The sequence below is a fragment of the Lepisma saccharinum genome, chromosome 2 (assembly GCF_977018435.1).
Source record: "Lepisma saccharinum chromosome 2, izLepSacc3.1, whole genome shotgun sequence".
In the NCBI taxonomy this organism is placed as follows: Eukaryota; Metazoa; Arthropoda; class Insecta; order Zygentoma; family Lepismatidae; genus Lepisma; species Lepisma saccharinum.
In genome coordinates this window covers 164,068,775-164,083,547 of record NC_139230.1, presented here as the reverse complement: position 1 = coordinate 164,083,547, position 14,773 = coordinate 164,068,775, and positions in this window count along the sequence as shown.

The window sequence follows — 14,773 nt, the reverse complement described above, 5'->3', positions numbered from 1 at the left end:
AGAACATAAAATATCCATATTAAACATGGAACACACATTTTTTGTATTTTAGTTGAGCGTCGCATTCTTCCATTTTGTGGTAATCGCGTCGATAAGGATAAATGTGATGATTAGTTGAAATTGATGGTGGGAAATTCACAAAGAGACGCCTGTATCCGAATGGAATCAAACCTCCAACCTTCACATACAATACATTATTTTACTTACATTTCTTGTCATGCATGTTAGAATATGCATGTATCCGTGTGTGTGCCATGGCCACATGTGAAGATGAAATCTCGCTCATGTCTGCTTGACACATGTTATTCCATTACTTTATGTACATTTTATTGATTTTTATTATATATATATATATATATTTATATTTTTATTTACATATGTCTGATTTTCCCACCTCCCCAAGACAATAGAGTCGATAAGGATAGATGAAGTAGATTAGAAAATAAATACGTAGATCCATTCCTAATTGAGACTCTTAACTCAAAACTTTTTGTTCCGCTATGTTTTATGGATCTTCATAATTCTATTGATAATGATTAATTGATTTGGTTATTTTAAGTCGCCTTTCTTCCACTTTTCGCTAATCGCAACGATGAGGATGAGTGATGATATTATGAAATTGATAAAGAGACATTTGCAATACCCAGGGCTGGATTTGAACCCGCAACTCCTGGCGTCGCAGCGCTCTGTCCAACTACTCCGTCACTGAGAAATAATTCACAAACATAATTGAATATCTCGGGGGTAAAACATGGTAAGTGACATTTTGGTCATTATTGAGTTACAAAGTAAAAAGAGCCAGTGTCCACTTTCCCGTATAATGGCCATGTTATGCAATTTGCATTGGACTCATTGAACGCTTTTGAAATTGGTAAACACAACACGAAAACAATTTGTCTACATTATAGCTTATAATAACCTTTCTGCTTAATAAGCTCAATAATGACCAAAACGTCACTTGCCATGTTCTATCCCGAACCCTTCAATTCTAAATGTAATTTGATAACTTCCAAAAGACTTTTGTACATAGTAAAGCAGTAGAAGTTTAAGTATTATATTTTCTTTAGTCAGTCTGAGAAAGTGTGAAATTTTTAATAAGAACCCACTCAGTTTTCTTTTTTTTTTAATTTTAATGCTTCATTGATGAAATTTTGAACACCAAGGTTAAGTTTTTCTGGTCAAAATACACAACGTTCCGAATAACGTAATCATTTATCTACTAGTGGGCTTTCTAATGAAGTTCATTTTGAAACGTAAATCTATCACCTATGCATTGCACCTTGCCATGGCCTCCAATCATCTCGATCTTAGTCATAATGGAGGTGATGTGATCAACCCCGCGCTTCGGTTGCCTCTACCTTCCTGGGTTATCTCCAGGCACCCACTGACTGGATGAACCCTTGAGTCATTTATGCACGGACAATAATAAACAAATTCCCCACTCAAGATCACCCTTCCGAGTATCGAATCCGGATCTAGATTACCGCTGCTCTTTGTGATTTGTAATAACTTTTTTTTACTTTATGTTTGTTACTTAGTTGAACCTTGATTAATAAAATTTTAGTAAGATTCTAATTGTCGCATCTAAGCTCCCCTGGTGCTGCTTCCGTGGCCGAAAGCATTGCGTGTTCGACTCACGATCTCACCGGCCGAGGTTCCATTTCGAGTTCCAGCTTAAATATGAATGATTTTTTTGTGAGTGGCATGTATACGCCATTAGCCTCAAGAGGCACAAGAACAACGTGAATTTAAAAAATGCAAGTATGAATACAAAATTAAGCTCTCTTGTGCCAAACATTCATATTTAAACTTTGTAATTTGTTGACAACTTTAGTGGGTGTCGTTCAATGTTCCTTTGGAAGATCCTTCAGCTGGTGATCCTCCCTCCGCCCATATCTCTCTCACACACGGCTACCAAGGGTCTAGCGACCGTAACCACATTGTTGGCAATAATTATGTGACATTTGTGCCTTGTCCAACAACATTTTACTGTAAATATATTTTTTTTCTTCTTACCTATATATGTACTCACAGACAGTGATTCCAGGAGTAACACGACACATATTGGTCAATGTAACACCATTTTGTCCCTGTAATGAGTAGAGCCCAGATTTCTAGACAATGAAAACTATCCAAATAAACAGTCAAAAACGTACTAAAATTTGGATAAAAGGCACGATTAGGCACTACAATTTTAAAAAAATAGTCATTAACTCCCAATATTGTGAATAATGAAAAGTATAAAATTTAAAATTTCGCATCAAAAATTTATATTTTCATATAATTAACCAACCGTAACTTCATAATATAATCTGAAGATTATATAATTCTATCATTAACAGAAACGCAGAATATTCTTGCACCACCTATTCAGTTTCAAAACAGATATTAAAAACTATTTTTCTATAACCTTTTCAAATAATAGAAAAGTTGTAGTGTATATTAACAATTACTGCGAGCTACTCTGCAGCGTGATTTTCTTTTTCACAAAAATATTTTTATATTCAGAAAGAATTCTCGATTTTGCAAGAATATATTACAGTGTAGAATTTTCTACAGAGCTGTAAATTTACCTCCGTTCCCTTATAAATTTAAGCTCTCTTTAAATTTATTCTCGAAAATTTCACCTCTTCTTACCCGTGATGAGAAAACTCAAACATGAGGACACCAAAACATGCTTTGGAAAACACGCTTTGTACAGTGTCTCTCAAAAGTTTTAGGACAACGACATTTTAAACTAGGCAACCCAATTTACACAAGGCGTTGGTGGGTTGCGTGTAGAGTTAGGCTCAATTTCAGATTTGCCACATGCACAATAAATATTTATGAAATACGCGAAAGGAATAAAAACAAGTAATATTGTATAAAATTATTAAAAATATTACTATTATATCGCAAGCGACAAAATTCTTTCTGAAAGAAAAATAATAGGCTTTCTAGTATTTCATCGCTGATGAGTCTACAGAACGGAAAAGAGGTGAGAGAAAACGAAAGGTGACAAAGGAGAGGAGAAAGAGAAAGCGAAAGGAGAAGAGGAAAAGTAAAGGATACAAGAAAGAGAGGATAGACGAGGAGAGGAGATGTCGTGAGGAGAATGGAAAAAGATTCTACGAGAGATGAGGAAAATGGAGCAAAGAAGAGAGAAGAGGAGACGAGAAGAGGGGAGTGGAGAGTAGGATAAAGGAGAGAAAAAGAGAAGAACGAAAAGAAGAGAAGAAGAAGTCAGTAGAGTCGGAAATCTAAGACAGGAGAGGAGATACGAGGAGTGGAGATGAGTGGGATGGAGATAAGATGCGAGAAAAGTAGGTAAGGCAATATGAGAAAAAAGCAGAGCGAGCAGAAGAAGGGGAGAGGAGAAGGAGAAGAGAAGAACAGAAGGGACTGAAGAGAAAACGTAGTTGCCGAAAATATCTTCTCAGCGTCAAGAATTGATGCATTGGTCAAATTATCGACATGAAACGTTCAACAACATTTTGAAATGTATTGGAGAATGTATTAGATCGGTTCGAAATGCCTTTTGGCTTAGTTCAGAGCAAGGTAAAATATTCCATGTAAGGTCTTTGATTTTACCTGCGATTATACCACTAAAAACATGAATGTAATTTGAATATTTATAAGAATTATCCAATTTTTGTCCACTTCTCGCTTCGTTGAAATGGAGATTTTGTAATTTAATATTTCCCCTCCCCCCATCGTTAATTCCAAACTGAATCATTCCGTTTCACACGGCGTGGACAATGAACACAATGGGATAGGTCTAAAACTTACGAAAATTTTCTGCCACCGGAAGGGTTTGAACCTACGACCATCAGATTGACAGTCCTGAACGGTAAACACTACCCTACAAGCTTTCGCTCCTGAAAGTAAGTAGAAGGAGCTGACCAATGTGAAATGTAGATGCAACTCTCCTCCTACATATAATGTGCAAAGAATACTTGTTTGTAACAAAGAAAACGAAGGTAGTACGACTCGGCGAAAACATTTAATGGAGAATTGCACATGATGAAAACGTTTCATTCGATATTTGCGGAGGTATCCTTGCATTGAATTCGAGTGGGGAAAGGGGTAAAATTAGTATGTCCTGAATTGCAACAAATATAAATAGTTATTTCATTAATATTTGTCAATGTCTTTGAAGCAGTACACAATTATCGTTAGAGTATCATAATTCACGATCTTATACATGAAAATATCCCTTTGAATGTGTGTCAATTCATTTTTTTTAGATATATATAAATTCCATATGCAGAAAAATGTAGCCACTATACACTGCTATTACAAACACTGTTACCATGCTCTCCACACCTAGTATGGAGGATCGAACCTCGACCGCTAGCAGCCCAATCGAGAACTCTAACCACTACACCACGCCCTTACCTTTGATTGAAACAACAATTTTTAAGTAATCTGTCCCTCCAATATTGTAAATGTCGTTGGGTACATGTAGTTGAACTTTTACTATAATTTGAATTGCTTTCTTGTAGTATAAAAGATATCTTCGAGAAATAATTTTCAAAGTGATGAAGAAAAACGAGAATATTGGTAGTTGCTAAAATGAGAGTTATTTCTTCTAACTTATTATTGTGATTAGACATTATTAATGGAAAATATCTAGAGGCTTGAACATTGCTGGACGATATTCTTTTCCTGTGATACTGCAACAGACGAAATGCTTGTTTACTGACGCAAGTGTCGTGTTCAGAACAGTCTTATGAAATGTAGTTGCTGTTGCGTAAGGAAACACGAAATAAATACACCGTTTGCGAACTACCAAATCTGCGCAACGTTAGTCGTAAACAGGCGGAAAATTTTATTCATAAAATCACTTCACATTTGACAGTATTAGTCAAGAGACTCGTGGGACACTGTGTTAAGGTGCTGGAGTAAATACTTCTTATTTGTCTTCCTCGAAGAACAACAATTTTTAAAGTAGAGTAACAGTCGTTCTGCTCTTTCTTATTTCTTTTAAATTCTTCCACATTCCTTTAATTGGGTTAAAAATAAATAATAATATTGATTGCATTTCTGTTATTGACGTAGACCAGGCCCATACGCAGGATTTCTTTGAGGGAGGGGCCAGACCAATATATATATATATATATATATATATATATATATATATATATATATATATATGAGAGAGAGGGGCTGTTGCGTAAAGGATTATTAAGAGAGAGAGAGAGAGAGAGAGAGAGAGAGAGAGAGAGAGATTACAAAATAGTTCAAATAGTGCGAGCGCCATTGAAAAGTCACGATAACTCTGTTTAGAAAATAATATATTTATAAATTAAATGTTGCGTACTAGGAATTATTATTACAATAAAGAACATGTCTAATTGTGAGTTAAGAAAATGCAATAATAAAGAGACATTCTCGCATCACGATTGCAGTTCGAAAAAGTCAGGAGAGGAAAGTAACGCACTGTCCTGAGTAAATCGCTGAATCGGACGTCTGGTAGCCTTGCATCAATGATTATAAAACTAAAACTACCTAATATTGTAGCCTGAAGACTTTTGCGCAAGAAACAGATTCATTTATGTAAGAACAAAATTGAATTTTTTACACATTTCTAAAATCGACGATGTTATTTTCGTAGTTATTGATAGGTTCACATTTAAATATTTTTTCAGAGTTCGAGGGGGGCATGGCCACCATGCCCCTTCTCCTGGGTACTGGCCTGGCGTAGACAGTGGGAGAGAAATTTTGGAGAATATTTCTATTAAATTTATTATTTACATCCACCTTATGCTCAGATAGGTTTATTGACAATCGTGAACTTTTCGTTTAATAGACAATATTTGGTTTTAAACGACGGGAAAATATTGGTCAAATTTCCTTTCGTGCTCTCTTGAGAGAATATATACTTCTACAATAACAATTGCTTTCGGAAACGGTGAAAAAAATGACTTGGTTTTCAAAGGCAAACAAGCTTGGTAGCGTAGCTTGCTCGCGTTCAAAGTGACTCACTCACACTATTCAATGTCGCTTCTTATTCCAAAACACTGTGCGTCGATGCACAATGCCTGCACCCAGCAAGTTACAAGTGACCAGAGTCGAATTTGAAAGAGAATCTGAAGAATGATAGATTTCATCAGAGGCGGCTAGGTGGGCACTAGCTCAACATGCAATAGTTTAAGTCATAATTTCTTACAAACAAGAAATCTTATTTAATAAGTATTTGGATAGTAATACGTGTATCCGCTCCTTTTTAACAATGTAAGCTCGAAGACAATCTGTATTCCATTTGTTTATATTGGCAAATTGGTCAAACAGAGTTTATTATAAGGAACTATTTCGTAGATGTTCATGTAAACGTTATAAAATTACAAAAAAAGTATATTCACAAGCTTAGATATACTAACAACGAAGAAATAAATTCAGAGTTAAATTTCAAATGCATGTGTATAGAGTAATTCTAGAAGTACAGAGCTATATCAGAGTATTGAACGTCTTTTTGCAGGATAACGTTTACAATATTCACGCAACAGAATAATTAAGAACTGTTGCTGCAAGGGAAACAAATGGCGTAGTGTATAGGTTAGAGTTCTTGAAAGCATTGATTACTACGGTCCTAAGTTCGATCCTCCATACTAGATGTTCTTTTTTTAATTGTCCTTTTATAATAAACAACAGCATGGTAACAGTGTTTGTAATAGCAGTGTATAGTGGCTACATTTTTCTGCATATGGAATTTATATATATCTAAAAAAAATGAATTAACACACTTAAAAGGGATATTTTCATGTATAAGATCGTGAATTATGATACTCTAACGATAATTGTGTACTGCTTCAAAGACATTGACAAATATTAATGAAATAACTATTTATATTTGTTGCAATTCAGGACATACTAATTTTACCCCTTTTCCCACTCGAATTCAATGCAAGGATACCTCCGCAAATATCGAATGAAACGTTTTCATCATGTGCAATTCTCCATTAAATGTTTTCGCCGAGTCGTACTACCTTCGTTTTCTTTGTTACAAACAAGTATTCTTTGCACATTATATGTAGGAGGAGAGTTGCATCTACATTTCACATTGGTCAGCTCCTTCTACTTACTTTCAGGAGCGAAAGCTTGTAGGGTAGTGTTTACCGTTCAGGACTGTCAATCTGATGGTCGTAGGTTCAAACCCTTCCGGTGGCAGAAAATTTTCGTAAGTTTTAGACCTATCCCATTGTGTTCATTGTCCACGCCGTGTGAAACGGAATGATTCAGTTTGGAATTAACGATGGGGGGAGGGGAAATATTAAATTACAAAATCTCCATTTCAACGAAGCGAGAAGTGGACAAAAATTGGATAATTCTTATAAATATTCAAATTACATTCATGTTTTTAGTGGTATAATCGCAGGTAAAATCAAAGACCTTACATGGAATATTTTACCTTGCTCTGAACTAAGCCAAAAGGCATTTCGAACCGATCTAATACATTCTCCAATACATTTCAAAATGTTGTTGAACGTTTCATGTCGATAATTTGACCAATGCATCAATTCTTGACGCTGAGAAGATATTTTCGGCAACTACGTTTTCTCTTCAGTCCCTTCTGTTCTTCTCTTCTCCTTCTCCTCTCCCCTTCTTCTGCTCGCTCTGCTTTTTTCTCATATTGCCTTACCTACTTTTCTCGCATCTTATCTCCATCCCACTCATCTCCACTCCTCGTATCTCCTCTCCTGTCTTAGATTTCCGACTCTACTGACTTCTTCTTCTCTTCTTTTCGTTCTTCTCTTTTTCTCTCCTTTATTCTACTCTCCACTCCCCTCTTCTCGTCTCCTCTTCTCTCTTCTTTGCTCCATTTTCCTCATTTCTCGTAGAATCTTTTTCCATTCTCCTCACGACATCTCCTCTCCTCGTCTATCCTCTCTTTCTTGTATCCTTTACTTTTCCTCTTCTCCTTTCGCTTTCTCTTTCTCCTCTCCTTTGTCACCTTTCGTTTTCTCTCACCTCCTTTCCGTTCTGTAGAATCATCAGCGATGAAATACTAGAAAGCCTATTATTTTTCTTTCAGAAAGAATTTTGTCACTTGCGATATAATAGTGATATTTTTAATAATTTTATACAATTTTACTTGTTTTTATTCCTTTCGCGTATTTGATAAATATTTATTGTGTATGTGGCAACCCTGAAATTGAGCCTAACTCTACACGCAACCCACCAACGCCTTGTGTAAATTGGGTTGCCTAGTTCATAATGTCGTTGTCCTAAAACTTTTGAGAGACACTGTACCGTTGATGCCGCTACTCACCTTCAAGGGTATTTCACTTCATGGGACTCATAAGCATGGGAGCCGGCAGAATTTACTTGTAGGGATGTTCACGCAGTTGATAATCATATTTCTGCTAACATCGAGTACTTTAAGAAGCCCTCTTTTACGCAGGCTTAAACAAATTACACATACTCCATTCTAGGAAAGTAAGTGTGTAATTTAAAAGACTAATGTACTCTCGTCTAACTTCCAACTAAACACACATGCTGAAATTGAAGACGCTCACCAATCTAATGTGACGGTTGAGCCTGCCTTTTCCGCATACGCTGGGGTATGTTGTGTTCAATGGTGGTTAACTTAAGTTGTAAATCTGAGTGTGCGTCAAGTCTATTTCTGTACTTGCTTTTTACTTGAATCAGAGATGAAAATCCCTTTTCACACAAGTATGAGGTGGAGAACGGCATGAGCAACTTTAATATCTCATCCGAAAGTTCTGGATACTCACCTCTTAAAGATATCAATACTTTAAGTCTGAATCTATAAACTTAGTTTTAATGCCAGAACCACAGCTGATATCACACAGTTGTTCTCTTAGTTTTTCTGACAACATGTTTGAATTTAAATTGTTAAAACAAGGTTTTTAAGACACAGAAAATTAATTTTTAAGCGACTTCGCGACCGACCAAACGCCCCCTAGGGACGCAACAGCGGGGACTCGCGCCCCATTGGTTGAGAAACAATGCGGTAGAGGGTAAGATGATTAAGATATCCAACACAACCATCATCATCACACTTACACTAGTTCTGCTTTCACTCTTGGTGATTCAATGTGTTTGTTCTTTCATCTATTTCACCTAATCATCATTCATTGTAAATTATAATCATCGCTATTAAACAACGCATAAACATGGCCAGATTTAACACTACGCCACATAGACTCGAGTTTTGGTGTTTGTGAATAAAGGGCTGTAAAATTATCCCATCTGAATGCGATTTTGGCGCTTATTATATTTTAAAGTCACTATTATTTTTTTTTACTTGTCATTCATTTGATGGATAAAGAGAAGTTACAGTAGCTATATGAATACGCTTTCGAAGTGCAAATTGTTGGTGAATGAGTTTTCTACCACTCAACATCCTCTCTAATATGTGAAAAATACTGCGAGTGTTCAATATTTTAGGGCACAGAAATCGAGACACGTTCTACACAAAGCTAGAAAATACTTTACTTACGTAATTATTTTCTTGGACGCGCAAATGCATTGAACGTTACAACATAGCGTCAAGTAGGCAAGAGACAAGGGCTGTATTTTCATGTACTGACACACTTATGATTGGGAACAATTTTTAAGTGTATTTTAAACAAATATTATGTGACATAAACATACAAGATAAAAAAAACGTTTTAGGTCTAATCCTAATGGAAATTGTTGCAAAATTGTGTATTCATATAAAATGCATTCGGATCTTACAATAATTGTAGATAAATGGAGAATGCGTTTCTATTACTAACAATGTAACATATGATGAACATCTTCATGAAAAATAGTGTTAAATTGGCAGCATCTTTACATTCATCGAGTGGCAGCGACACTGGCATTAGCCGTGACGTTAACATAAAGAGGTGGAAAAGATACTTCAAATAACAAAAAGTACAAATACAAATATGCAATCGTGATCATTTTATTATTAATCCACGCTCTCTATAAAGTTGTTTCTTTATTGCCGAAATGAACATTGGCTGCTCCCCAGAAATCAAGAGAAATCGCTACCTTAGCATGCAATGTTAATTGGACATTATCCATTGTCTAGTGCTTTAAACTATGCTTATCCTCACACTATGTTTCGAGAGAGCAGCTCTTATCTCGTCTTCAGTCCTTTCTTTTCATTTTCTGTTACTCTGTCTTGGTTTTTCTCTTCCTTTCCCTCTCTTTTAGTCTGTCTTGCCTCCTTATTTTCAGCCAGACCCTGTGGCCGAGTGCGCGCTGCGACGCCAAGGGTTCCGGGTTCGAATCCCGCTCAGGCTTGGTTGTTTGTGAATGTCCATTCATCAATTTCATCATTTCATCACTCATCCCCATCTTCGCAAATTAGCCAAAGAGGCACAAAAACGCGATGTAAAATAAACTAAATCAATCAATCAATTCTTGTTTTCACTTTCATCCTCTATCCTTTCTTTTCATTTTATGTTACTCTGTCTTGGTTTTTTCTTCTTTCCATCTCTTTTAGTCTGTCTTGCCTCCTTATTTTCACTTTCATCCTCTATCCTTTCTTTTAATTTTTGATTTATGCGTTAAGGAAGAGATGTAATCAGGAAGAACCACGCATCAGCCTCCTTTAACCCCCCCCCCCCCCAAGGGGTGTCGTTTCCCACTGGTACCTATTTATTTGAGAATGGGTGAACCCCAGAGCCGATTTATGCAGAGAGATGGTCGAAAAAATGCAACCTTATAAAACCCGCCACGAGAATCGAATGCTAGTCTTCCGCTTGCCAGTCAAACGCCCAGCCGACTTCTTTTTAACATAAGGAGAACTTTTCTGTCTTTCTCCTTCAATAGGTGGGTTTCATGTGACGTCGGGATTCGCTGAGTCGCCAAGTTCGCGGCCAAACTTGCTTGTCGGTCTGCAAGGAAATACCCACCCCCTAGCGTTCGTTACATCTGCTCCAACTTTACGTTTGTTCTTAGTTAGTACTGTATAAAATGTCGGTAACATTGCATACAATTAATGACAATGTTGTGCCATGTGGAAATAGCTGTAATTTTTCATGTGTTCAAACTTATTTACTTGACCCAGTTACCTAGAATCAATTTGTTTTCGTATTTATTTATTTAGTGGTTCGGATTCTGCTTGAAATATTTACATCCAGACAGATTAACTGTAAATTCCAAGGCTCTGCCATTATCGTCACTGTTTCCTTTTAGCGTTTGTTCAAGCACTGTAATTTAAAATGTTTGGGATATGCCGGCCTCCGTGACAGAGTGATTAGCAAAGCGTGCTCTGATGCCAAGGGTACCGGGTTCGAATCCCGGCCTTTACATGGGTGTTCCTTGTGAGTGTCCCTTCATCATATCATCACTCCTTCGTGATTAGCCAATTGTTGCAAAAACTCGAAGTAAAAAATCAAAAAAAATCAATCTATCAATTTTGGATACTGTGATATATCGTTAATTTGTTTTAACCAAGCAGTGCTTTTTTTCTGACAGTATGCAACAGTACAACATAGCCTACTACCGGCACCTTTTCTCATGAATCGAATAACAATTAATAACAGTTTGTGTTAACGAAATAATATTAATAATAAAGGAAACGCACAATTATCAAGATTAATTTTACTTTGCATCTTATTATTTTTGTCCCCAAACTTATCAGAAGTATCAGCACATTTCTACAAAAAAAGAAGAAAAAAGGAAACACTACTTGCAAGTATGATTAAACACACCAGTTCGATCCATTTGCACTAAAGGTCACAGAGAAAGATAATATACATGAACTTACCTGAGAGGAAATGTTCACTTCACGCTCTGTAATGTTAGCATTGTACATTAATGTTGGCGCACCTTCTTTCTAGGAAAATTCGAGGATAAACGTGAGATTCTGTTTAAACAACCGAATACTGCACAGTGCACCATCCTAAACAAGGTTGAAATCTCCCGCCCGCCCGCTTAAACTTCGTATGATTACAAGAACTGGCCTCAATCATGACTGCTCGATCCCACAATGCAACAGTTTGTGACGTAGGTGAAACACACCTATACTTTCTTTTTTTTAATCAACTTGAATCAATTGTATATTTTCTCATTTAGGAGAAACAAACTGTTCTTTTGAGTCCAATTTATGCACAGAAGGACTAATCAGGACTGGACCTACAGTTTAAAGTGGGATCCGAACCACTACGTGCCCCCATCGGGTATCGAACCCGGGGCCCCTTGATTACAAGGCGACGACGATACCACTACGCCATCGGGGAAGCCCTAATAGCACAAAGTGTGTGGCTTTTCGGACGAGGATAGTAACAACAGAAACCTGATTCCAAAGCAGAGAATTTATGTTTTGAGTATTTTACTATGTAATCTATGTTATTTGGCCGTTTTACTGTAAAGATATGAATGTATCGACGACGTAGAAAAAAGGCGCAAGAAACGAAGAAACATGCAGCATCCCAGTGCATAGGCTGGTGATCTCAAAGGATGATGTGAAAGCTTTCTTTCAACTGAGGAAAGGAAAACAGTTATACTTCAGGGTTTCGGCACATCTGTCAATGGCCAGTGGGCACGACCACTCCATTCTCTCCCTCCCTGCCAGATCGTAAAAGCAGCGAGGTCGGGTTTCCGAAACTGGGTAAAGATGGTAAGAATATGGGAGAGTGTGTGGCTGGGAAAAACTGGAATTTCTTGAATGCGCCGTCAGCGCCTTCCTCGGATTCCCTCGGTACTGTTGTTAGAACGGAACTAACGACACCCTGGAAATTTAGATTTCTTTCAACGTCCAGTATCGGCTTAAAAGGAAGAATGCAATTCTCATCTCCTCCCCTTTAATAGTACAGGGATGCCCACACGGGGGGGAGGGGGTTATGGCGGGATTTTTTCTCAAATAATATAAAAATAAACAGGTATAAATATATCCTAAAATACATGTAAAAAATACACCTTAGGTGCACCATATTAAATCCATTACATGAAGAAAAAGAAGTATTTAGGGCAGGGCTACACACATGTGGGTTTGGGGACGCACCCAACTTGTTTGGGGACGCACCCAACTTGTTTGGGGGGAGGGGAACTTTTGTTATGGAAATTTTACTGAGTGAGCAGTACAGAATTGGACACAAATTAAATTACGTTATTAATTAACCATTGCCGCTACATAAATAGACTCCCAAGGGAACTGTAACGGGTAATATGTATTATCCAACTCTTGAATATCAGCGTTAAGTCGTATATTATGGGAGGAATTTTATATGGGGGGGTTGGGCATTTAATTTTGTGGGGACATCCAACTCTTGTGTACTACCATAATGTCTTAGACTGTTGCGGAAATTCTGGTGTGGGGACTGAGAATTATTATCATTAATGCTATTATTTTTCGTAGGGGCAGTATCAACAGTAAGTCTAAAATTGCAACGAAATGTTTGTGCCAAGATTGAGTGTTAAAAATTTGAGGAGGCGAGATATGAAGCTCTTGATAAAGTGTTAAGTCTTAGATTTTTGTAATGGGAGGAGGGTTCGAACATTGTATCTTGTAAACCATATTTAGTGATATGGTGTGCACACATTTTCGGTGCCAGACGTGCAAAAAGAGAAGCTGGAAAAGAGTAAATATCGCGGGATTCTATGATAGTATTGACATCTCATTAAATTAATATTCTTGAGAGCCTGCGAAGAAATAGATGTAGAAAATGTTCTTGCTCGCTTTGCTTGCAATATTAGGTTACAAAATGTTTTGTTTGGCTGTTTGATGAAGTGATTGTGAAGAATTATACCATAGCTGCATTGGAAAGACATAAACAATGTTCTCGATATTGATTAATAATATAATTTCTTAAAATATGATGCTTAGTGCAGGTATATTTCTTAATTTGAAGCAGGTGCATCGTTTTGATATTGTAGTTGTGTTAACAATATTATTGTATTATTCTTTCCTTATATGCTGTAATAGGACGATATTATTGTATTATTCTTTCCCTATATGCTGTAATAGGACAATATTATTGTATTATTATTTCCCTATATGTTGTAACAGGTGTACTAAGTGTACTTCATAGCAACTTGTTGTTCAATACTCGATAAAACACAAAAATAAATAATGCCAAATTCGCATTTCTAACTTATTGTCGCAAGGGAATTTGCGCTTAAGATAAAATCCATGTAATTGTTGCTATGGATTACTAAAATAATTATATTTACCCTAAACACAGGGGACGAGTTCCTTTAAGGAGGCACTTTATTATATTCTCGCCCCTGCCTTAAGGATTTTTACTAGGGTGCTGTATGTCTCGTGAAACAAAAATTTAATCAGCCACACGAACAAGCCAGTTTTGGTTAACAGACAACTGCAGCACGTTATTTAGTTTGCCCAGGATGAATTTTCTATCTTAAGTTGTGTAACAATTTGTCTTAAATACTCAAATTTTGGGATTTTTAAATCTTATTCTCCAATCACAGACTATTTAAATGAATATTTACCCTAATTTACTTTATGACATTTCAGATTGACTTAAGCATTTAACCAATCAATATGCATATCTTTCCGTTATATCGAAATTTTGAACAATTAGAAAAATATGGACAGTTTATATTCAAATAAAAATCAATTATTACGAATTCATCCAAACTATATTTTGGGGGGGATAATGATGAACGATTTTGGGGGGTAATGCGTCCACGGGCTTGGGTGGGATGGAGAACCCTTGTTTAGGGGTAGGGGTAGATGAAGTATAGTGTTAAGTAAAGCTTAAAAAGTTACTTTCAGTACACACTCTGTCTTAATTTAACTTTATGTGGGACACATGACATGATCGGGGGGGATGCGCCATTGGCCTGGCGGGGATTGACACCCCTGTAA